Source organism: Canis lupus, chromosome 15, assembly GCF_011100685.1.
Source record: "Canis lupus familiaris isolate Mischka breed German Shepherd chromosome 15, alternate assembly UU_Cfam_GSD_1.0, whole genome shotgun sequence".
Classification (NCBI taxonomy): Eukaryota; Metazoa; Chordata; class Mammalia; order Carnivora; family Canidae; genus Canis; species Canis lupus.
Window position 1 is genome coordinate 48,135,650 of NC_049236.1, and position 24,092 is coordinate 48,159,741.

The window sequence follows — 24,092 nt, forward strand, 5'->3', positions numbered from 1 at the left end:
ATTTTTTGCTGGACCATTTGAAAGTAAGCTACAAACAGTATAACATTTCACCTTTAAATATTTAATCACATAGCTCCTAAGAACAAGTACATATCCTACACATTCACTATACAATATTATATGTATAAATACACTCTGAATTTCTAAGATTTACTACAAAAATGTAATATATCTAATTAAAATATTATATTAATTGTTTAATAGTATTTTCATATATTGAATTAAATAAAATATATCACTGAAATTAATTTCACTTGTTTCCCTTTAGCTTTTTTTAATGTGGCCACCAGAAAATTTTAAATTGTATTATCTTTCAAAAGGACATCACTGACCTAAAACATTCCTCCTACACTTTTTCATCTTTCTTAACATTCTTGAAGGCAATCTGAATTCTTCCCACTGCTTCTTTATGACTAGATTAAAATTAAGTATTTTTGACAGGAATAGAACTGAAGTGGTATGATATCCTTCCTATTATATCACAACAAAAGGTGTTATAAATTTGATTATTTGAGTAAGGTGGCAACTGTCAAATATTTCCATTATAAACATATGTTTTTCCCTTTGCAATTACTAAACAATTTCTGGCTAATACTTTGGCTGTTCCCCAATCATCTTTCAGCACCCACTAATAACTCTCATAACAGTCATTACAGCAGTAATTGCAAAATAATGCTTTTTAAAAAATAATTGTTTGTTTTCTTCTATATTTATAAACCAACATTAATCTGTAAAGGAGAGATTTTCCTCTTTTTCTTTCTCCTCCTTTTTGGGACACATCCTTTTTTTTTTTTTTTTTTTTACTTAGTGTGTTATAATCTACTCCCACCATTATTCTTTTTGATGCTCATAATACCAAAATCAGCCAGTCTGTTCCTGTACTACTTCAACATATCTTCATTAGTCTTTGAACATTTGTTCCTTTCTGCGAAAGTAACAGTTCCAGGCTCACTTTTTCCTTTCCCTATCCCAGACCAGAAATTATATCTCCAAGGAGTAGTGGTCATAATCGCTTCCATAATTATCATTCTCCCCAATCTCTAGTGTTTATTAGAAAATTTGGATTACAATTTTGTTATAAGTTCTCAATATACTCCCTAGAGCTTTTAATCTTTCATATTGTCCATCTCTTTGTAATTCTTTTTGTAAATTTCTTAAGAGACTCATTCTAGTTTGCTAATTCTATCTTTAGCTCTGTTAAATCTGTATTTAAAAATTTATTAACTTTCCTATTTGTTATTATATATTTATTTCTAGAAGTTCCTTAACTGCTTTATAAAATCTTCCTGAACACTTTTATTATCTTTAGTTCATTCATATTTTTATACTTCATTTTTTAACATTTTAAACATACTTATTCTCTATCCTGTATCTGACAATTCTATTATCTATGGTCTTTGTAAGTCTAATTTCATTTTGGGGAAACTGGAGTACTAAATTTCTCACCAGAGTGACTAATTTCTTCATGTATTTAAAAAATTTTTTTAATTGCAAATTCATATTCCATAGGATGGAAATTATTTGCAACCTGGGATTAAGATTGATTCCTCAAGAAATCATTTGCTTTTCCTCCAGGCAACTTTGAACTTTCAATTCATAATAACACTGAACTACTCTCTCATTTAGGGATTTATGAGATACTGGCAATATGCATTTTGATTCCATCACAGTTGAGCTTGTTTGTAGTCATAAATCATAAGAAGAAATTTTTTATATTTTCTTCTATCAGAGCCAAGGCTGAGATAGTTAAGTTTCTTGCCATTTTCTTCTTACAAAGGAAGGTTTTTTAATCCTTGTTTAGTCTTTCATTGACAGTATCACCTTTTAAGGAGACTCAGATTTGGGGAGTCTCTGACCTGACTTCCATCTTGCAAGCGCGATACTTATTTGTGTGCCTTCCTTGCCCATGCAAGGTCCAATGGTAGCCTTGAACTACCAGAAATATGCAGAAACTAGCAGGAACAGAAGTTGGACTCTGCCCTAAGTTTAGATTTGTTGTACTGAATTTTTTGTGGGGTTTTTTTTTCATTTTGTATTCTCAAGTGCTCTACAAAAACGTGTTTAATGAAGAAATGCCTGATATTCATATTTCAAGACTCAGATCTTTGATTTATCTTAACACTGAAACAAATTTGCAACACTCATTGTTTACTTGGCCCACCTCCTCATTATTAGTCTGCAAACTCTGTAATGACGTGGACTGAATTTATTCCCTTTGAATCCTTTCAGCATTTCATTAGAATATTCCACACATTCATCAAACACTTGTTATGAATCAATAAGTAAAATATTTAACATCTCTTATTCAGTTACCTAAAATTTTTAATATTACTAATTTATGTTTGCCAATGTCAAGGATTCATTTATTTCAACTTTTTTCTCAGATATGATAGACGCTACACATTGTTCCTTCAACTGATCCCTACTTCCCTCCAAACTTTCATACAGACTCTCTATTTCTTCTTCTTCTATAAAAACAAACAAACAAACAGACCCAGGAGCTCTAATTCAGGTGGCCAAAAGCAGCCAATCTTAAACAGTTAAGCTAGATCAATGGAAGTTACTAGGAATTAGTTTTTCTTGATTTAGAGCTTTAATAATTCAGAAATTGGGTACTGTAAAAGGAATGTGCTCCCCATAACAGGTGTTTCCTGGTAGAGACTGGACAGGAACTTTCCAGAAAATATCAATTAAGGAATTTTATATAATGAAAATAGTTGGGCTAGAACAATAATAAGGCCTCTTCAACACAAAGACTTAATGATACTTAAGAGTTTCACACAGGTTGAATCCAGATCCTATTCATTCAAAAAATGAGATTTCAGATTTTGTATATTGAGTGATAACAAAATGCTTTTTTCACCCTTCTCTCTTTTTAAGACCCACTATTGAAATTATATTCAATTTCATATGAATTGTAATACAATTTTAAACTTAATGTTGCAAATTTATAGACAGATTCATTAGTCAAGAATGACAGATTGCAATTTACTGACATTTCACATTCTAGTGTGTGGGCTGGTGGATGTCATATGATTTTCTACTGTTGGAATTTCTAGCACATGTGTGTTATATAGAATGCCAGTTCCTCCCTAGATTGTGAACTCTTTCATGGTCTCTTGAGGACAGGGAACGTGTTTTTATCCAACATCCACTTATTCAATCATTCATTCAACAAATATTTACCAAATGCCTCTAATGTGACAGGCAGTCTTCTAGGCACCAGGGAAGCAGGATATAATGTGGGGATTATGAAGCCTATATCCTAGGGAATTCAATTAACTAAATAATTAATTATGCAAATAATTGAATAATTCCAATTGCAGTGTTATGAAAATCTATTTCCTTTATCTCATAAATTTAAGACAAGAATGAAATGTATCCTTTAGCTTTTGTAATTATGAGGCTATTGGTGGACAGTTAAAGGGAAAGATGGAAATGGAAGCAAGATTTCACTGCTTTGAAGGAATAAAGTTATTGGAGATAGTAAATGTAGATTCTCCTTTTAAAAAGTATAGTTTGAAGGGGAGGAGAGGGATGAAATGACCATCACAGGGACATAAGTTTAAAAGAATATTTTAGTGTCGATACACTTTTAAGATGGGGAGACTTTAGGATGCTTACATATTATAGGAAAGGAGAAAGTAGAGACATAAAATAAAGAAACATCTATTACATATTACAATATTACATATTACAGCTATTATATGTAATAAATGAGGTAAGATCCCTGCAAGAATGGAAGGGATGGGATAGAATTTAGACATAATCTAGAAAAAAAAATAGGTATTTTCTTCTAAAAGTAGGTAGATAAGGTTTTAGGTAGCTATGAATAAGTTTCTGGAGAGTTCACCACCAAGACTTTAATTTTCTCATGAAATAGGAGGCGATGTCATTTACTGGAAAAGTGATATAGAAGTTTAGTGTACAAGTATAGAAGAAGTCTTCAAGACAGTGGCAAAGATTTGAGATAAACAGTAAATGGGGTGGGTAAACAAGTTGACCAAGGTGAAATAAAAGGCTTTAACTCTGATTACCTCCAATGCAGTCATCTTCACAGCTATCATTTAAAAACAAAACAAACTAAACCTTCTCTTTGCTTTATAGGAAAATGTTTAAACTAACCATCTACACGTACTGTTTGTGCTTCCTCACCCCACTTACCCTCTGGTCCACTCCCAATACTGTTTGCACAGTCACTGTATCAAGGACACAATTATTTCCTCGTTATCATGCCCCCTGGATAAATCTGTCTGCTTCTTACTGGGCCTTCAGCAGTACACAATGGCAATGATGACTATCTCATAAAGGGATTACGTGACACTTTCTTCTGGTTTTACTCTTATGATAACCACCAGGTTGCTCATTTTCAATCTCCTTTGCAGACTCATCCTCTTTTATCAAATCTCTAGAAAATGGAGTGCCTTGGGCCTCTATCATAAGCCCTTTTATGTTAACTTCACTTGTTCCTTAGAAGACTTCATCCAACTCCTTAGACAAATTATATCCACATACAAATGGCTAAAACTTTATTCAGTATACCATACCTGTGCTCAGAATTTCACTCATGTATACAATTGTCTTACATGCAAACTTGCATGTAATAAATATCTCAAATATATTTAACAGAATTTTTGATTTTCTCTCCCAAACTGTTCTTTCTTGTATTTCTCATGTCTGTAAATGATATCATCATACAGCCGCCCACTTAAATCAGAAAGTTATTACCTATCACTGAGATATATCTCACATTTGCCCATTTTTCTCCAATTTCATTAATACCATGACAATTGCCACCATGATGCTGCATTATAAAACAAACCAAAAACTAGTGGATTATAAATTTAGAGCTTTCTTGCTCACAGTTCCTCAAATTGGCTGGAGCAGCTGAGTCAGCTGGCTTAGATGGGCCAGGCTAGAGGGTGCATCATGATAGCCTGGGGCACAGTCTTTTCATGGCAGATTGAGGAGTATAAAAGACAAGTTAAACCACTAATACATTTAAAGATATTGTTTGCATCATGTCTTCTTACCTTCTGTTGGCCAAAGCAAGCACAGAGCCATCTCACAGTGGGTTAGGGAAGCATACTCTTCCAAGGTGGAAGAGGAAGAGAGTGAATATGTGTTGAACAGTAAACCAATCTAAGCCAACATTATCTTTTGCCTGGACTGAAAAATAGCTTTCTGGTTAGTCTACTTACTTCCCTCTAGCCTCTATGACTTCACTTTACACATAAAGGTTAACATATCTTGTTAAAATGGAAATCTTATCATAACTCTTGCCTTAAAACCATCCAATCACTTTCCACCATTCTTAAAACAAAAATCTGTTCATTGCCATTACCTACAGGGCCGTACATGATCTGATTTCTGGTCATTTCTCTCACATGATTTTACATCACTATCCTTATTTTCTTTACCATCACTCTACATCCCCAGTGGTTCCCTTTCAGGAAACCATTCCTTTCAATAAGTCAATTCCTGTCCCCTCTCAAGGCTTTTTAACTGCTTGGATTTCTCTTCATATCGCTACTAGTAATGTGCTGCAGCAGACTCGTATGAGCTTTCAATGGTTAATTGTTAAATTTTCAGAAATTTTTGCAATCTCGATGTTAAACCCTTGGTAGCCTGAAATTAGCCACAGTGGGAATATTTACACCATGAAAGTCAGGACATGTTAAATGGGGCTTTTTTTTTTTTTTTCCAGAGCACCAGTTTACCAGCACACTACTAGTCTTCCTGTCCTTGAGATACCAGATCAAATACGTGTTCCTCAGAGCTGCCTTCATGACATTTGCATCTAAATGTGTCCCTACAGTCTATTATAATCACTCTATTTCCTTCATTGTAATCTTTGTGTTTTGTGATTATCTTACCTGCTTGTATGCTTTTTGCCAATCCTCCCCCAGCCAACTGTAAGCTCCAGTTTCACAACTATACCATAGGTGTCAAGAAGAGTGGCTGGCACATAATAGATGTTTAATAAATAATGAATGAATGAATGAATGAATGAATGAATTTTTTCTGTTATGTTATGAGCTATTAATAAATGGAAACAATTTATCCCCTTTCTAACTCACACATAGCATTATAAGTCAGAAGATCAATAAATATTAATTGGACAGGGGTGCCTAGGTGGCTCAAGTCATGATCCTGAGGTTCTGGGATGGAGCCCTGAGTCAGGATCCCTGCTCAGTGGGGAGTCTGCTTCTCCCTTTGCCCCTCCTCCACTCAACCTCTCTCCTCTCTCTCTCAATCTCTCTCTCGTGCTCTCTCTCATAAATAAAACCTTTAAAAAATATTAATTGAATAAATGAAATAATTTTCAATGCATTTACTAGGTACAGATATGAATTTTTAGTCAATAAGGGAAATATGCTAGACAAGTTGTCTGAGTACTTCAGATTTCACTGTATATTTTTGTACTCCACCCTCCTGTATTATTATCCTCAATATAATATCATTCAACTAATAAATGGTAACAGACCATCTCCTTCAGCCATGTGCCAGAGCCCATAGAGGTTATAAGAAACGGGGAAAATGTCATAACTACTTTCCAAAAGTCTATATTCTATTAACCCCACAGTAAAGATAATCATTCATTCATTTATTAAACAAATACCCAAGTGCCTGGCCTAGCATGTGTTAGGTACTCAGTAAATACTGAATGAACAAACAAAACTCAGCAAAGAACCAAGAGCAGATTGAATTAAATGCAAGAAAATGTAAAATTCTCTATGACAGGAATAATACTGGAAATTAGTACATGTTTTGTCAGTACACTGTAATTCCACTGTGACACCTCAGTGTATAAAATTGTGCAAAATGTACTAAAACAACAAATAAATATTTTCAGAAATCTAAAAATATATGTAATAGTAATGAAAAAGAAGACAGAGATTATACAACTCTAATAAAGTTTAGGACAGTTTACTCAAAAATAACCAATCCAATACCTACTAGGAACAAACTATTAAGTTAACTGATATGATATTTTAAGAATCTGAATTCCATCCTCTAGGTGGGTATGCTGTGTTTATCAGGGATCACACAGAGAAGTAGTTAAGATGGCAAAGAAACTTGAAGGAATATAAATTTGAACTCATCACCAGTATGAGCCTCAGGAAGTTATATCATGTCTCAGTTCATTTTCTTCATTTGTAAAAATGTTATGATGACAACAGGTTACCATGAGAATTGGTGAATAATACATACAAAATACTGAGCATGATGCCTGGTACATAGTGTATGCTCAATAAAATTAGCAGTGGTAATGGTTATAATAACATGACATTGATTACAATCCATACAGGGGAGGAGGCAGACAGAGAACGTTATAAAATAGGGGCTACCTATGCTGTAAAATAAAGTGCTACCAAAAATTATATCAACATAAACTTTTAGTAATAGCACAAATATTGAAAACAAACACAAAGTCGTATTATGCTAAATAAATATTCTTATACCTAAAACTTTTCTATCAAGAATTCATTTCTCTCTTATCTAGTCATAAAATACAACAGTACTCATTAAGCCTTTGGCAAATCAGGTGGCATACACTCTTCCCCCAAAAGCAAAATAATGCCGGATATCCCCTAGTGAAATAGCTGTGTCTCTACCAAGTAAATATCATTGCCAAAGGCTTTTTAAAAATATCCAGAAGAAATGTGTTTATATTAATCTTCTTGGGCCACCCTGTCCTACAAAAAAATAAAACAAATGACTAAAAAAAACAACAAAAACCAAAGAGGTGGCTCCAATTAAAATGACTCTTGCAAACCCGAACCTTTGCCCAGGCTTTCTGGGCTCTGGTCCAACTGATGGAAAAAGACTGGTGTATATCCCCAGTCAGCCCATCTTGATCTTTCTCTTAAACAAAATTAAAACAGGTGTCAGGAGATAATTCTCCATGAATATTTTTACATTTGTGCACTGTCAGGGCTTTCTGAGCAACAAATTCTTGCACCTGGGTTAAAGGATGCTTGAATGGCAAACAAGCCATGGATGTTAAAGATAGAGGCTCAGGAGAGATTTAGAGGCACCTCTCCTCCAGCCATTTATTTACATTCCAAAGAGTAATAGATATAGGGTCCTTCATTTCACCTCCTTCTCCCAGAGTGGATTTACTTAACATTTATAAAGCACCTGTGCACTTGCTTGTCGTCTTGCACTCCCCGCCCTCTCTCCAGGGAAGGAAGGGCAAACGTGCCCCCAGATAAGCTCCAAGATTCATAATCTCAGAGTTTGTCTTCTGTGGTACTAACTCCACTGTACATGAAGCATGGGGAAAGTGAGGCAAGGTGTTCTCTGAGTAATTAATTCTGTCTCTGATCCAGAAATCTCACAGTTCTTATCAAGACAGATAGATGTGGATGGACAGGTGGATGTATGGGTGAAGAGATGGACGGGTGGGTAGATAAAGAAAGATATTAAACTTGGGATGCCTGGGTGGCTCAGTGGTTGAGCATCTGCCTTTGGCTCAGGTTATGATCTCAGGGTCCTGGGATCAAGTCCCGCATCAGGCTCCCGATAGGGAGCCTACTTCTCCCTCTGCCTGCGTCTCTGCTTCTGTGTGTGTGTGTGTGTGTGTGTGTGTGATGAATAAATAAATAAAATCTTTAAAAAAAATAAAGAAACAAGAGCAGGGTTGACACACTCCTTTCCTTCACAAGTAATCCACATTGAAGTAAAGAACTAGGTTGCAGATGTGTGAGTGTTCTATCCAGCTCTCTCAGGTCACCACCTTTCGTACCTGTTCCCCATGCTCCCTCCTCACTCTGCAACAAAGTCCATCTTTGGGTTTGGTTTTGAAAACCTCAGCACTATTCTCCTTTACCTTACTGCTGGGCACCTACTGAACTCTTCAGGACTAATCATTCTGTTCCAATATCTCGCAAGAGTTTTTGAAAATATGTTAAAAACTCCCCCTTCAGGAAATGCATCATACCAGAGAGTGTGAGATACTTAAAGGGAACAGCACAGGGACAGGCATGTGAGTCAACAGCCTGAGGCGGCTGTTCCCCGCTGGCCCCGGGTAAGCCACTTAACCTCTCTTAAAATTAGGAAATGACACACCCGAGCATTATAAATTAGACTCTAACGCGTTAAATAAATTGTAAACTATCTGCACAGAAAGCACTGAGTTTATAAGCATCAGGAAATAGGGATCTGTTGCTGCTGTCATCAATGTTTGTATTGTCTCTTCTGCTTTTCACAGAAACAAAACATCAATTCCCCAAGCATTTGCTTACCTAACAGGACTCCTGTACCACTAAGGACATCACCAGGGGGAACTCATCTTTCCTTCCCACTGTGTCTAACTTGGAGAATAAAGGAGACTTCGCTAATAACCCCCAATCCCTCTGAGCATGTTTCCAAAAAGTGAGCCATAAAAATTCACAAACTGAGCCTCAGAAGCAAGTAAATACATAAGGACACTGTAGCATAGGCCCTGAATTCGATTTTGAGGACTCAAAGATCCTATTTCACCCTACCTAGAACACTGTCTGAAGAAACCTGAACAGGGAATAATCATCAGGAGTAGGAGACAGATATAAAAACAATCCAATGTAAGGTTAAATTCGCACGCTAGGAAAAAAAAAAATACAAGCATTCATGGAGAAACCCAAACTACTACAGGCCTTAATCATAATGTAGTAACCTTGACATGGCAAGGAGGATATTCATTTATAATCTTACTTCCCCCAGCAGATATTCTTGGGGTGAGAAGGGTGTAATCACTCGGGCAGGGCTGCTAAATATAGAAGGTGGTAACTTTGAGGCATTAGGGAATGTTTGCAAATGGAGATCGCTTTATTTATTAATTTTTGTAGCATTGATCATGTTGCATCTTGCAATGGTGTTGTCATTTCTCTTGCATGCACACACTGAATTACTGAGCAGTGCTATGCAATGTGTCTCACACGCTCTGGCACTTCCATTTCATACTTCACAGTTTTAGTGTCACTTTGAGGTTTGAAATGTTTCACAGTTATTTGCTATATGTAGGTGCCAAAAAAAAAAAAAAAAAAAGCCAGCCTATATCACTGAAAAAGATACTGCAAGAATAGAAAATGGTTAGAGTCAGATGGGAATGTTTGTCCCATTAACATTCAGAACTTTATCAAGAATCAATTTACTTTTTATCAAAATCTAATTTGTGCTTCACAGATGCATGGGTGCATACAATTATTTTGCTCACCACACACACTTCCTACAAAGTTAAATATAAACTTTTATTGATGCAGATAAGATTCTATAATTAGAAGGAAATCGAAAACACCATATATCCATACATTTTTTTCTAGCCTACAACTTGCCCATATGCTTTAACATAACAAACCCCATATCCTCAATCCAGTCACCTGATCTAATCCAGTATAAACATTGAGTGAATTTCTATGTTTATATCTTGACACATGTTTCCATGCTAAAGTCAATCTATTTAAACAAAGATAGAATGACATATCTGCCATAAATATACATGTGTTAAGACTGATCCATAGGCATTTTCCTATCAATTTTTGCAAAGCACTAACACACTTGATGACTTCCTATTTCTGCCTATACACTCTTACTGAAGACTCCCTTATTTTATATATACCTTACAGCACTTTGGCATGTGACCACCCAAATACCACATAGATATTTTTATTAACATAACCTGTCTAGTTGCCAATCACAAAATTAAACAAACAAATAATAAACATGTTAAGACACAAAAAGGAAGCTTTTCACACAAGAGAAGTATCTAGAAGTATCAAACATGAGAGAACAAATCAAGCACTAAGAAAAGGTATGTCCTCTTCCTGTCTTTGTCTTTCCAACCACACAAGACGCCTCCTCCAGTTTAAGCGTCTGGTTTGTTTCATTACAAATAGAATCTGAAAGCCTGGTAAGCATGAGAAGAAAGCAAAAGAGAGAAATAAGCAAATACAGATGGAAACTCAAGTCATGACACATGTAGGCAGGCTCTGAATACTGTTTAAAAGATATTTTTCCCTCATAGGAAAAAGGAGATTATACCTATAATGTGGCTATCTGAAAGATTATAAATTAATTGCTAGAAAGTAAAAGTAACTTTTCCATATGGTCCTTAACAGAAAAACAACAGATGACTAACAATACTGACATGTTGCCAGCACTACAAAAGGTCAATGGGGTCTATTCTAGATTCAAATGTTCCAACAGGAATCCAGGGTAATCCTGAAACTGGGTATGCAGAGTTAAAGCCAATCTCCACAAAATGGACAATGGGCACAAGAAAAGCTGATCACCGCACAATCCTATCACGACCTTCTTCATGTTCCCAACTTAAACTAAGCTCCAACTTGGCAAGGCCACACTAAACATGCAAAACTGTCTGTATTTATTATATTTTACATTTGCAACTTTTCCTCTAAATGCATCCACAAATAAATGCATAGCAGCAGCAGCAACAAAACTGAAAAGGTACAATTTATTATTTTATTAGATAAAAGCAGGCTACTAGAAAGCAACAGTTAATGTTTAAGAGGTTTTGATTGGTCATTTCTCTTACCTTCCTATATTGGATATTCTGATCCTGGATTTACCATTGCCCCAAAGTACTGACATTGTATCAAAGAGCCTCATGATATTAACAAAAATATTCTCACAATAAACCAATTGCAATTCATGTTAAAATTAACATTTCCCGTTGGCATGTTTAGAACTAGGTGGGGAGATGTAGAATAAATAGATCACAAAATACCACAAAGTGCCAGAAGTTTGTTAACTATCACAACTTCCTAAGAAAGGATAGACAAGTATTAGTTGAGACAATAGGCCAAGGCCTCTAACTATGGTCTCTAAAGAGACTGATAGGATTTTCAGTCAGTTATATTTTGTTTTGCACTTCAGCTATAAACATGTTGCTTTTGTGTATCGAACTTTCTGTCAGATGCTGTGAAGTTAACAAAAGTGATAAAATATATGGTCTGAACCATCATCAAAACTAGAGAACAGGGATCCCTGGGTGGCTCAGCGGTTTAGCGCCGCCTTCAGCCCAGGGCGTGATCCTGGAGTCCCGGGATCGAATCCCACGTCGGGCTCCCTGCATGGAGCCTGCTTCTCCCTCTGCCTGTGTCTCTGCCTCTCTCTCTCTCTCTCTCTCTTTCTCTCTGTGTGTGTGTATGTGTCTCATGAATAAATAAATAAAATCTTAAAAAAAAAACTAGAGAACTCCTTATACAGAATAAGAGGTCATTTTAACAATATTTATGAAATAATAATTCAGGGTATTCTTGAGACTGCTAAGGAGAAAATGAGTACTATTAATGGGAAAATCAGATTAATTAACTATTGAATAGCTGAGGCAGTTCTGATTAAAATGTTAGAATATAAGAGAGAAAATTCATAAGATCCTAACATTCTCTAGAACCCTTCCTCTATTTCACAACTCCACATACCGCTCCTTATACTAACAATGCCTTTCTTGTTGTATAAGCAAAATAGAGGCATATCCCAAATGCATGGTGTTTGTGAAGAACAAGCAAAGTTGGAGTAGATGTCTCTTTTTTGCACTCTACTATCAGTACAAATTTTTTTTAAGATTTTATTTTATTTATTCATGAGAGATACAGACAGAGAGGCAGAGACACACGCAGAGCTAGAAGCAAGCTCCCCAGAGGGATCCTGATGCAAGACTCAATCCCAGGATCCCAGGATTAAATCCTGAGCTAAAGGCAGATGCTCAACTGCTGAGACACCCAGGGGTCCCAGTACAAAATTTTTTGAGCAGGGGTTCCAATATATGTTAAGTTCTTTTATCTATAAATTACATTCATATTCAATTTTATTAACATATGTACATTATAAAACAAACAAAAATAGACATTTTAATCATAAGATACAGAAAAACATAAACAGGAGCTTCTTCCTCTACTATCGGATATTATCTTGCTCAATCTTTGGAGTAAGCACTCCCCATTATTACAGCATAAACAGATTGGAGTAGGGATTGGCAAATCATGGCCAGGACCAAATTTAGCCCATCACCTATTTCTATAAAGTTTTATTGCAACACACCCACACCCACATGTTTACCTGCTGTTTATGGCCACTTTTGTGCTACAAAAGCAGAGATCGGTCAGTTATGACAGGCACCATCTGGGCCACAAAGCCAAAGAGTTGTACTATCTCAACTTTTACAGAAAAAGTTTGTTCCCTGCCCCCAGATCAGGATTAATTTCAAAGTACCTAAGAAGGGAGAGTTCTGCAGATAGAGCAGTAAGACTGAGCGTCTGAAACGGAGGGAAAGAAAAAGGCACAAGCAACAAATCTGCTAAGGATGCCAACCAAGATGCAAAAAAAAAAGGCACAGGAGAGGAATCCCTAGCAGAATAAAACTGTTAAGGTAAGCCAGACAAGAGCATCACACAGTACGAAAACAGAACTCAAACATTGGTGAAAACATACAGGGAGAGTTTATTTTTCAAAACTGGTATTTCTCATAATACCTCAATCAGAAGGTAGATATCTCTCTCCACTTCAGCTCCACCTAAGTTGGTATACTTTTTATATCTATGTCAACACTTGCCACAAATTTTAGGCCAGGGGCCAACAAAATATTTAAGATACCGATGGTCAGAAACTGTGGTTTACCATGAAGAATGAATAGCACAGATTCCAATTCAATATTTCTTTCCTACATACACATGCACACACTTAATTCTGGTATTGTCATCCCCTAGCAAATATCATAATATTCCTTTGGCTATCAATGGGGGTTCTCTTATTTTTTTTAAAGATATTATTTATTTATTCATGAGAGACACAGAGAAAGAGGCAGGGCACAGGCAGAGGGAGAAGCAGGCTCCATGCAGGGAACCCGACATGGGACTCGATCCCACATCTCCAGACTCACGCCTTAAGCCAAAGGCAGTGGCTCAACCTCTGAGCCACCCAGGCGCCCCTGATGGGGGGTTCTCTTAAATATGCTACTAAAGACAATTGTTAGAATACAGAGAGTTAAAGCTTTCAATTCCCCAGTGAATCTCCCTCTCTGAAGTTTTCTTAAAGTCAGTGCCAAAGATCCTAACAATCACTTATTCTGTAACAGTAGTTTTGACTTTCCCAACAGAGAAGACAGAAATGAAAAAACAAAGATCTGGTATGTTTTAGTACGCTTCATGTCACTTAGCATGGGCCTGGGGTGATACACCCAATAATTATTGATTGATTCCTGAGAGGTTATCTGCAAAATGTATTGCTCCATGTTAAATCTGATTTTCTTATCACTTTTATTACAAAACTGAATACTCTTTTTAAAAAAGCATTTGAAGATAGGAAACCTGGGTGACTCAGTCCGTTAAGCGTTCAACTCTTGTTTCGAGCTCAGATCATGACCTCAAGGTGATGGGATGAAGCCCAGTGTTGGGCTCCACGCTCTGCTCCTCCCCCTACTCTCTCTCTTCCTCATTCTCTCTTTCTCATTCTCAAATAAGTAAATAAAACTTTTTTAAAAAATGTTTCAAGATGAAATAGAAAGAACACTGGACTAGGAGTCTTAGAAATTTGGTTCTAGTCGCAGTTGGTGTGACAAACAAGCTTTATTGATTTGAGTCAATAAAGTCACTGAACCTCTTTTGTTTCTTTCAGCATAATGATGAGCCACAGCAGCTGACAATACCTTATACAGCTCTAAAAGCCTGTGACAAGATCACATCTAAAGATACAGCAAATCATTTAAAACAATGTTATTCAAGTCAGGTGTTATAAAATGGTAGCTGGAGGGTCAAATCCAGAAGCAAACATACCCTGGGGTACAGGGGGTATACAACGTTCAAGATGTTGAATCCGAGTGTGTCTGGATGGGTGTGCTTTCTCTAGCTTGCCGTAGACTCCATTCCTCCCATTGATCACACAGGCTATTTCACAGTTACCTGCTGATCTTAGAAGAGCATTTAAGTTTGTAACCCATGATTTAAAGGAATTATAATTATGTTGTCATTTCAATACCTGAGATGATTTCCCTGTACATGAAAAACAGAAGTACTACTGTTACCAAACAGAACTTCAAAACGCATAATGAGAAGGCACTAAGCTTCGACCAATATCCTTGAATTCTTTTTCACTCAGGATACAGTGTGGTGCATTGACAAAAACACTGCATTTTAAATACAAAAAAAACTTGAGTTCAGCTCTTCTGTTTACCACTAATAAGACCTTTGACCTTGAGTGGCAATTCACTGGGGCTCTCTGGACCTCTGCCTTCTTACTCATAAAATGGAGGTAGGGTGGTTAGACTAAATTGCATCTGATGTACATTTTATCTCTGCAATTCTGCAATTCTATGAACAGTCAATTTCATTGTTTTGACCTTATTTCCTAGAACTTTGGGGAAGCTACAGGCCTTTAGAAATAGATTTATCTAGGCTAACGGGAGAAAAAGATGGAGGAACATTCTAGCCTGATAAAATCAAAATGCAGCAATAGATGAACAAAAAGAGTAGTCATTTCCTGCAATGTACACAGCAGTAAATAAAATAATGGAAAAGTCCTCACTAAAACATGGAGCCAACATAGCCTGAAAATTCTTTCGCAGTAATCCAAAGTAGTCTAATGGTAGTAACATTAGGCTATGAATTAAAAAACACTGTGTTATAGCCCCTGCTGTGCCATTTATTTGTGACTTTAGCTTCTTATTTAAACACATTGAGCCTCAAATTGCTTATTTGCTAAAAAGAGAGAATATAATGCTTTGAAACTACAAATATACGTGCACAGAATTTATGCATGTTACAATAGACACATATTGTTTGTAAGATAATTGTCTCAAGTTCCTAAGGGTTAGAAGAGGCAAGACACCATGGGTCCTAAACCCCCCTGATAATTGTAGTAGGTGCCAAGAATGCCAGATTCTAACAGTTCTTTGCTGTTTACCCAGACTATTTCTCAGGGTTGTGTTTGCAGCAAGCCAACCTTGAGGGGGTAATGCCTCTTCCCAGGGCGAGAGCACACTTTCTCTAAAAGCCATAGGTTCGCCCAAGGTCACATCTGTCAGCTGTAACACAAACCCACCACATGGACAACATCCATCTGAGCCCTCCGTGTGGCCGCCATGGGACTTGGGGGGCAACTGGGCAGTGCCACGGGCATGAAGCTCAGCCTGCGTGCTGCACCATGAGTAACAAAGTCCTTGTCTCTGACAGGTCCTGATTCCATCTCCCGCCTGTGTCCATGGAACTGCAGCAGGCTCAGGCTACCTTTTTAGCTTGTCAATAGGGGGACATCTCAGACCTTTCAGAGACTCCGTGTAGATGCTCAGTAAATGCATGATTGCTGGATGAATGCAAATTAGGCCCTTCATGCATTTCATTTCCTTTTCTTAGTAGAAACCTGAGGTAAGTTTGTTGACTATTCTTAGGAGAATAAAGAGTCCTATATTCCAATCTAGAACCAGGAAGAGAATTCATGTGGTGTTTGTGACCTTCCTTCTTCCTGGTTCTCACAAATTGTCATCTGTTAGGAATTCACTGCATTACCATCAACATCCCGTCCTGGCAACCACTCAACAGCACTGATGACAAACGCCAGCACCTCACCTCCTTTCTTCTTTCGTCGGTCAACATTTTTCCTGCCCTCAAAGCAAAGATCTTATAGCGTCACTACTAAGGGTCTGATCCTGAGCTTATCCTAGAGCTGTTACGCTAATTATAGAGCAAGTTATTGTAATGTTATCTAGCACCAATACCCAAAATATATTCTCTTTGTGGAAACTTTACAAATGATATTTCTGTGCCTTAATTGCACTTGAAATTGTTACAGAAAATAGGCATAGCTGAAAAGACCATAAAATTGCTCAGGATTGTAGACAGGAACTTAGAGATTTAAGTGCCACCTCTACTATATTTTGTCACAATGTAAATATAATTGCAGGTGCTTAGAAAAAAAAAAAAAAGAGACAAGTATACCAATAAAAATCTTACATGCTGAACGCCAGGAAAGCAATAACACTTCTATTATAAGCCATTTTATGTGATAATTGCCTTTTGAGAAATAGGGATAGGGATATTATCACTAACAAAAAGGCTTTAAAGAAATGCAAATTCCTGATTAGGATCATTTTCAAGTGAGGTAAACAGTTACTTGTAAATGATTATTTCTTTCTTTGTTTTCTCACCAGCTCTTAGCTTCCCTCACATTTTATACCATTACTTGTTTTAGGTAAAATATTTCAAACACCTTGACATACTTTCTCACCTTGCAGTAGGAGTCATATTTTTCCTGTGCCTAAGTCTATGTGAAAGGACAAAGGATGCGCGCCAAACCATGATACGCTGTTTGTCCTCAAATGGATTTGGCAGTCTTTTTGTTGTTTATCTACACAGCCTTGCCAATGGTATTAAACCACCAGACAGAACAGGATTCTGACTCATTTGCAGCCAATCACGAGGCTCTAGGCTGTAAAGCTGACCAGTTTTGCAACTCGTTGCAGAAGCAGAAACCAAGGTGAAAGAGAGGATGGAACCTGGCCCCAATCCTAATTAAGACATTTCTGCTAAAAACCCTATTTCCCAGTACATTTGATGCCAACAACATTTGTCACAGTTGCTCCCTAGCAGTTTATTAAGTAGTTAACGTTTTATTAACTCTTGAAAACCACATGATACACGAAACTCTACAACTAGATGATACACTTGGGCACCAATGTAGCTTGGCACCAACATAGCTTGAACACATTTACGTAAAACTAGAACATTAGTTTTCCAATAAGCAGCAGGTAAATGTATCATACTAAGCTTTAGATTTCCTACCAAGTGTAATGTTTTAATATGATCCATTGACTGAGGGGAATTAAAGGAAGAGAGGGAACACAGCCAACCCATTCATATTTCCAAGAAAATTTTCTTTTTGCAAAAATGCTTTGTAATTCCTCTGCAATGATAAGTCAGCCATCGGCTCTTCTACATCAGCGTATATGTTCTTTCCCTATATGAGTCCTTCAATGAGCCTTTAATAACATGCCTAGTATTTTATAGTTTATGTTTTCACACAGAAATCTTTTTTTTTTTTTTTTTTTTTTTTTATTGGTGTTCAATTTACTAACATACAGAATAACACCCAGTGCCCGTCACCCATTCACTCCCACCCCCCGCCCTCCTCCCCTTCTACCACCCCTAGTTCGTTTCCCAGAGTTAGCAGTCTTTATGTTCTGTCTCCCTTTCTGATATTTCCCACACATTTCTTCTCCCTTCCCTTATTTTCCCTTTCACTATTATTTATATTCCCCAAATGAATGAGAACATATAATGTTTGTCCTTCTCTGACTGACTTACTTCACTCAGCATAATACCCTCCAGTTCCATCCACGTTGAAGCAAATGGTGGGTATTTGTCATTTCTAATAGCTGAGTAATATTCCATTGTATACATAAACCACATCTTCTTTATCCATTCATCTTTCGTTGGACACCGAGGCTCCTTCCACAGTTTGGCTATCGTGGCCATTGCTGCTAGAAACATCGGGGTGCAGGTGTCCCAGCGTTTCATTGCATTTGTATCTTTGGGGTAAATCCCCAACAGTGCAATTGCTGGGTCGTAGGGCAGGTATATTTTTAACTGTTTGAGGAACCTCCACACAGTTTTCCACAGTGGCTGCACCAGTTCACATTCCCACCAACAGTGTAGGAGGGTTCCCTTTTCTCCACATCCTCTCCAACATTTGTTGTTTCCTGCCTTGTTAATTTTTCCCATTCTCACTGGTGTGAGGTGGTATCTCATTGTGGTTTTGATTTGTATTTCCCTGATGGCAAGTGATGCAGAGCATTTTCTCATGTGCATGTTGGCCATGTCTATGTCTTCTTCTGTGAGATTTCTGTTCATGTCTTTTGCCCATTTCATGATTGGATTGTTTGTTTCTTTGGTGTTGAGTTTAAAAAGTTCTTTATAGATCTTGGAAACTAGCCCTTTATCTGATATGTCATTTGCAAATATCTTCTCCCATTCTGTAGGTTGTCTTTGAGTTTTGTTGACTGTATCCTTTGCTGTGCAAAAGCTTCTTATCTTGATGAAGTCCCAATAGTTCATTTTTGCTTTTGTTTCTTTTGCCTTCGTGGATGTATCTTGCAAGAAGTTACTATGGCCGAGTTCAAAAAGGGTGTTGCCTGTGTTCTTCTCTAGGATTTTGATGGAATCTTGTCTCACATTTAGATCTTTCATCCATTTTGAGTTTATCTTTGTGTATGGTGAAAGAGAGTGGTCTAGTTTCATTCTTCTGCATGTGGATGTCCAATTTTCCCAGCACCATTTATTGAAGAGACTGTCTTTCTTCCAATGGATAGTCTTTCCTCCTTTATCGAATATTAGTTGCCCATAAAGTTCAGGGTCCACTTCTGGATTCTCTATTCTGTTCCACTGATCTATGCGTCTGTTTTTGTGCCAGTACCACACTGTCTTGATGACCACAGCTTTGTAGTACAACCTGAAATCTGGCATTGTGATGCCCCCAGATATGGTTTTCTTTTTTAAAATTCCCCTGGCTATTCGGGGTCTTTTCTGATTCCACACAAATCTTAAAATAATTTGTTCTAACTCTCTGAAGAAAGTCCATGGTATTTTGATAGGGATTGCATTAAACGTGTATATTGCCCTGGGTAACATTGACATTTTCACAATATTAATTCTGCCAATCCATGAGCATGGAATATTTTTCCATCTCTTTGTGTCTTCCTCAATTTCTTTCAGAAGTGTTCTATAGTTTTGAGGGTATAGATCCTTTACATCTTTGGTTAGGTTTATTCCTAGGTATCTTATGCTTTTGGGTGCAATTGTAAATGGGATTGACTCCTTAATTTCTCTTTCTTCAGTCTCATTGTTAGTGTATAGAAATGCCACTGACTTCTGGGCATTGATTTTGTATCCTGCCACGCTACCGAATTGCTGTATGAGTTCTAGCAATCTTGGGGTGGAGACTTTTGGGTTTTCTATGTAGAGTATCATGTCATCGGCGAAGAGGGAGAGTTTGACTTCTTCTTTGCCAATTTGAATGCCTTTAATGTCTTTTTGTTGTCTGATTGCTGAGGCTAGGACTTCCAGTACTATGTTGAATAGCAGTGGTGAGAGTGGACATCCCTGTCTTGTTCCTGATCTTAGGGGAAAGGCTCCCAGTGCTTCCCCATTGAGAATGATATTTGCTGTGGGCTTTTCATAGATGGCTTTTAAGATGTCGAGGAATGTTCCCTCTATCCCTACACTCTGAAGAGTTTTGATCAGGAATGGATGCTGTATTTTGTCAAATGCTTTCTCTGCATCCAATGAGAGGATCATATGGTTCTTGGTTTTTCTCTTGCTGATATGATGAATCACATTGATTGTTTTACGGGTGTTGAACCAGCCTTGTGTCCCAGGGATAAATCCTACTTGGTCATGGTGAATAATTTTCTTAATGTACTGTTGGATCCTATTGGCCAGTATCTTGTTGAGAATTTTTGCATCCATGTTCATCAGGGATATTGGTCTGTAATTCTCCTTTTTGGCGGGGTCTTTGTCTGGCTTTGGAATTAAGGTGATGCTGGCTTCATAGAACGAATTTGGAAGTACTCCATCTCTTTCTATCTTTCCAAACAGCTTTAGGAGAATAGGTATGATTTCTTCTTTAAACGTTTGATAAAATTCTCCTGGGAAGCCATCTGGCCCTGGACTCTTGTGTCTTGGGAGGTTTTTGATGACTGCTTCAATTTCCTCCCTGGTTATTGGCCTGTTCAGGTTTTCTATTTCTTCCTGTTCCAGTTTTGGTAGTTTGTGGCTTTCCAGGAATGCGTCCATTTCTTCTAGATTGCCTAATTTATTGGCGTATAGCTGTTCATAATATGTTTTTAAAATCGTTTGTATTTCCTTGGTGTTGGTAGTGATCTCTCCTTTCTCATTCATGATTTTATTAATTTGAGTCTTCTCTCTCTTCTTTTTAATAAGGCTGGCTAATGGTTTATCTATCTTATTAATTCTTTCAAAGAACCAACTCCTGGTTCTGTTGATCTGTTCCACAGTTCTTCTGGTCTCGATTTCGTTGAGTTCTGCTCGAATCTTTATTAGCTCCCTTCTTCTCTTGGGTGTAGGATCTATTTGCTGTTTTTTCTCTAGCTCCTTTATGTGTAAGGTTAGCTTTTGTATTTGAGTTCTTTCCAGTTTTTGAATGGATGCTTGTATTGCGATGTATTTCCCCCTTAGGACTGCTTTTGCTGCATCCCAAAGATTTTGAACGGTTGTATCTTCATTCTCATTAGTTTCCATGAATCTTTTTAATTCTTCCTTAATTTCCTGGTTGACCCTTTTATCTTTTAGCAGGATGGTCCTTAACCTCCATGTGTTTGAGGTCCTTCCAAACTTCTTGTTGTGATTTAGTTCTAATTTCAAGGCATTATGGTCCGAGAATATGCAGGGGACAATCCCAATCTTTTGGTATCGGTTCAGACCCGATTTGTGACCCAATATGTGGTCTATTCTGGAGAAAGTTCCATGTGCGCTTGAGAAGAATGTGTATTCAGTTGAGTTTGGATGTAAAGTTCTGTAGATATCTGTGAAATCCATCTGGTCCAGTGTATCATTTAAAGCTCTCGTTTCTTTGGAGATGTTTTGCTTAGAAGACCTATCGAGTATAGAAAGAGCTAGATTGAAGTCACCAAGTATAAGTGTATTATTATCTAAGTATTTCTTCACTTTGGTTAATAATTGATTTATATATTTGGCAGCTCCCACATTTGGAGCATATATATTGAGGATTGTTAAGTCCTCTTGTTGAATAGATCCTTTAAGTATGATATAGTGTCCCTCTTCATCTCTCACTACAGTCTTTGGGGTAAATTTTAGTTTATCTGATATAAGGATGGCTACCCCTGCTTTCTTTTGAGGACCATTCGAATGGTAAATGGTTCTCCAACCTTTTATTTTCAGGCTGTAGGTGTCCTTCTGTCTAAAATGAGTCTCTTGTAGACAGCAAATAGATGGGTCCTGCTTTTTTATCCAGTCTGAAACCCTGCGCCTTTTGATGGGGTCATTAAGCCCGTTCACATTCAGAGTTACTATTGAGAGATATGAGTTTAGTGTCATCATGATATCTATTCAGTCTTTGTTTTTGTGGACTGTTCCACTGAACTTCTTCTTAAAGGGGAATTTTAAGAGGCCCCCTTAAAATTTCTTGCAGAGCTGGTTTGGAGGTCACATATTCTTTTAGTTGCTGCCTGTCTTGGAAGCTCTTTATCTCTCCTTCCATTTTGAATGAGAGCCTTGCTGGATAAAGTATTCTTGGTTGCATGTTCTTTTCATTTAGGACCCTGAATATATCCTGCCAGCCCTTTCTGGCCTGCCAGGTCTCTGTGGAGAGGTCTGCTGTTACCCTAATACTCCTCCCCATAAAAGTCAGGGATTTCTTGTCTCTTGCTGCTTTAAGGATCTTCTCCTTATCTTTGGAATTTGCAAGCTTCACAATTAAATGTCGAGGTGTTGAACGGTTTTTATTGATTTTAGGGGGGGATCTCTCTATTTCCTGGATCTGAATGCCTGTTTCCCTTCCCAGATTAGGAAAGTTTTCAGCTAGAATTTGTTCAAATACATATTCTGGCCCTCTGTCCCTTTCGGCGCCCTCGGGAACCCCAATTAAACGTAGGTTTTTCTTCCTCAGGCTGTCGTTTATTTCCCTTAATCTATCTTCATGGTCTTTTAATTGTTTGTCTCTTTTTTCCTCAGTTTCCCTCTTTGCTGTCAACTTGTCTTCTAGGTCACTCACTCGTTCTTCCACCTCGTTAACCCTCGTCGTTAGGACTTCTAGTTTGGATTGCATCTCATTCAATTGGTTTTTAATTTCTGCCTGATTAGCTCTAAATTCTGCAGTCATGAAGTCTCTTGAGTCCTTTATACTTTTTTCTAGAGCCACCAGTAGCTGTATAATAGTGCTTCTGAATTGGCTTTCTGACATTGAATTGTAATCCAGATTTTGTAACTCTGTGGGAGAGAGGACTGTTTCTGATTCTTTCTTTTGAGGTGAGGTTTTCCTTCTAGTCATTTTGCTCAGTGCAGAGTGGCCAAAAGCAAGTTGTATTGGGAAAAAGAGAAAAAGAGAGGAGAGAAAGAAGGAAAGAAAAGAGAAAGAGAAAAAAAAAGGGAAGAAAAAGAAAAAAAAAAACGAAAAAAAAAAAAAAAAAAAAAAAAAAAAGAAGAAAAAGAGAAAGAAAAAGAAAGGAGAAAAAAAGGGGGTGGGGGAAGGAAACAAATCAAAAAGCAAAACAAAACAAAAACAAAAACAAAAACAAAAACAAAAACAAACAAACAAAAAAAAGAACCACCGGGGAGTATCTTCTGATTCTGTGTTCTTTAAGTCCCTTGGCTTCTCCTGGAAGTTGTCCGTCTAGCTGGTGTTCTGGGGGAGGGGCCTGTTGTGCTGATTTTCAGGTGTTAGCAGTTGGGGGAGCTGCTGTGCCCCTGCCTGGTGCAGGGCTCAGTGGGGGTTGTTTACCCCGTGAGGCCGCAGGAGGAACAGCCCCAGTGGCGGGGCAGCTCTGGAAACCTGGATTCAGCTCCGGCAGGAACTCCGTCTGCAGGGCCTGGAGGCTCCGGGGCGGGGCCGCTGATCTGCTCAGCTGGGGCAGGAGCGTCCTTGCTGTTCTGGGCCCTCCCGGCCTCTGCCTGTCCCGGGGGAGGCCGGATCCTGGGCTGTGTCCCGGCGCCCTGTGCTCCGGGGCCTGCGCTGTTGGATTCGCGCTCCCGGGCCGCGCAACCCCCTCCGCGGAGCTGCCGCCCGAGCCCCTCCGAGCTGCTCCTGGAACCGCGCAGCCCCCTCCGCACGGAGCCTCTTCTTCTGCCCGAGCCCCTCCGAGCTGCTCCCGGGGCCCCGCAGCCCCCTCCGCGGAGCCGCCGCCCGAGCCCCTTCAGCTGCTCCGGGTCCCGCCGGGTCCCGCCGTGCGCGCTGCAGCCCTTAGGGAGCTCGGCGCACTCTCCTGGGCGCGCAGTTGCTGTTACTGTCCCCGGGAGCCCGAGGGTATCCCCGCCCTCCTGGGTCCTGCTCCAACTCCCCGCGAGCCCCTTTCCCCCGGGAAGGTCGGTGCAGCTCCTGCGTCTCCGGGACGGGGCTCTCCTGTC

General features: G+C 38.3%; 1 protein-coding gene across 7 annotated transcripts in view; it reads right to left on the reverse strand.

The window, feature by feature from the left end:
• Window positions 1-24,092, reverse strand: part of IQCM (IQ motif containing M) — a 436,649-nt gene that overhangs the window by 321,210 nt on the left and 91,347 nt on the right. The window lies entirely within an intron of this gene.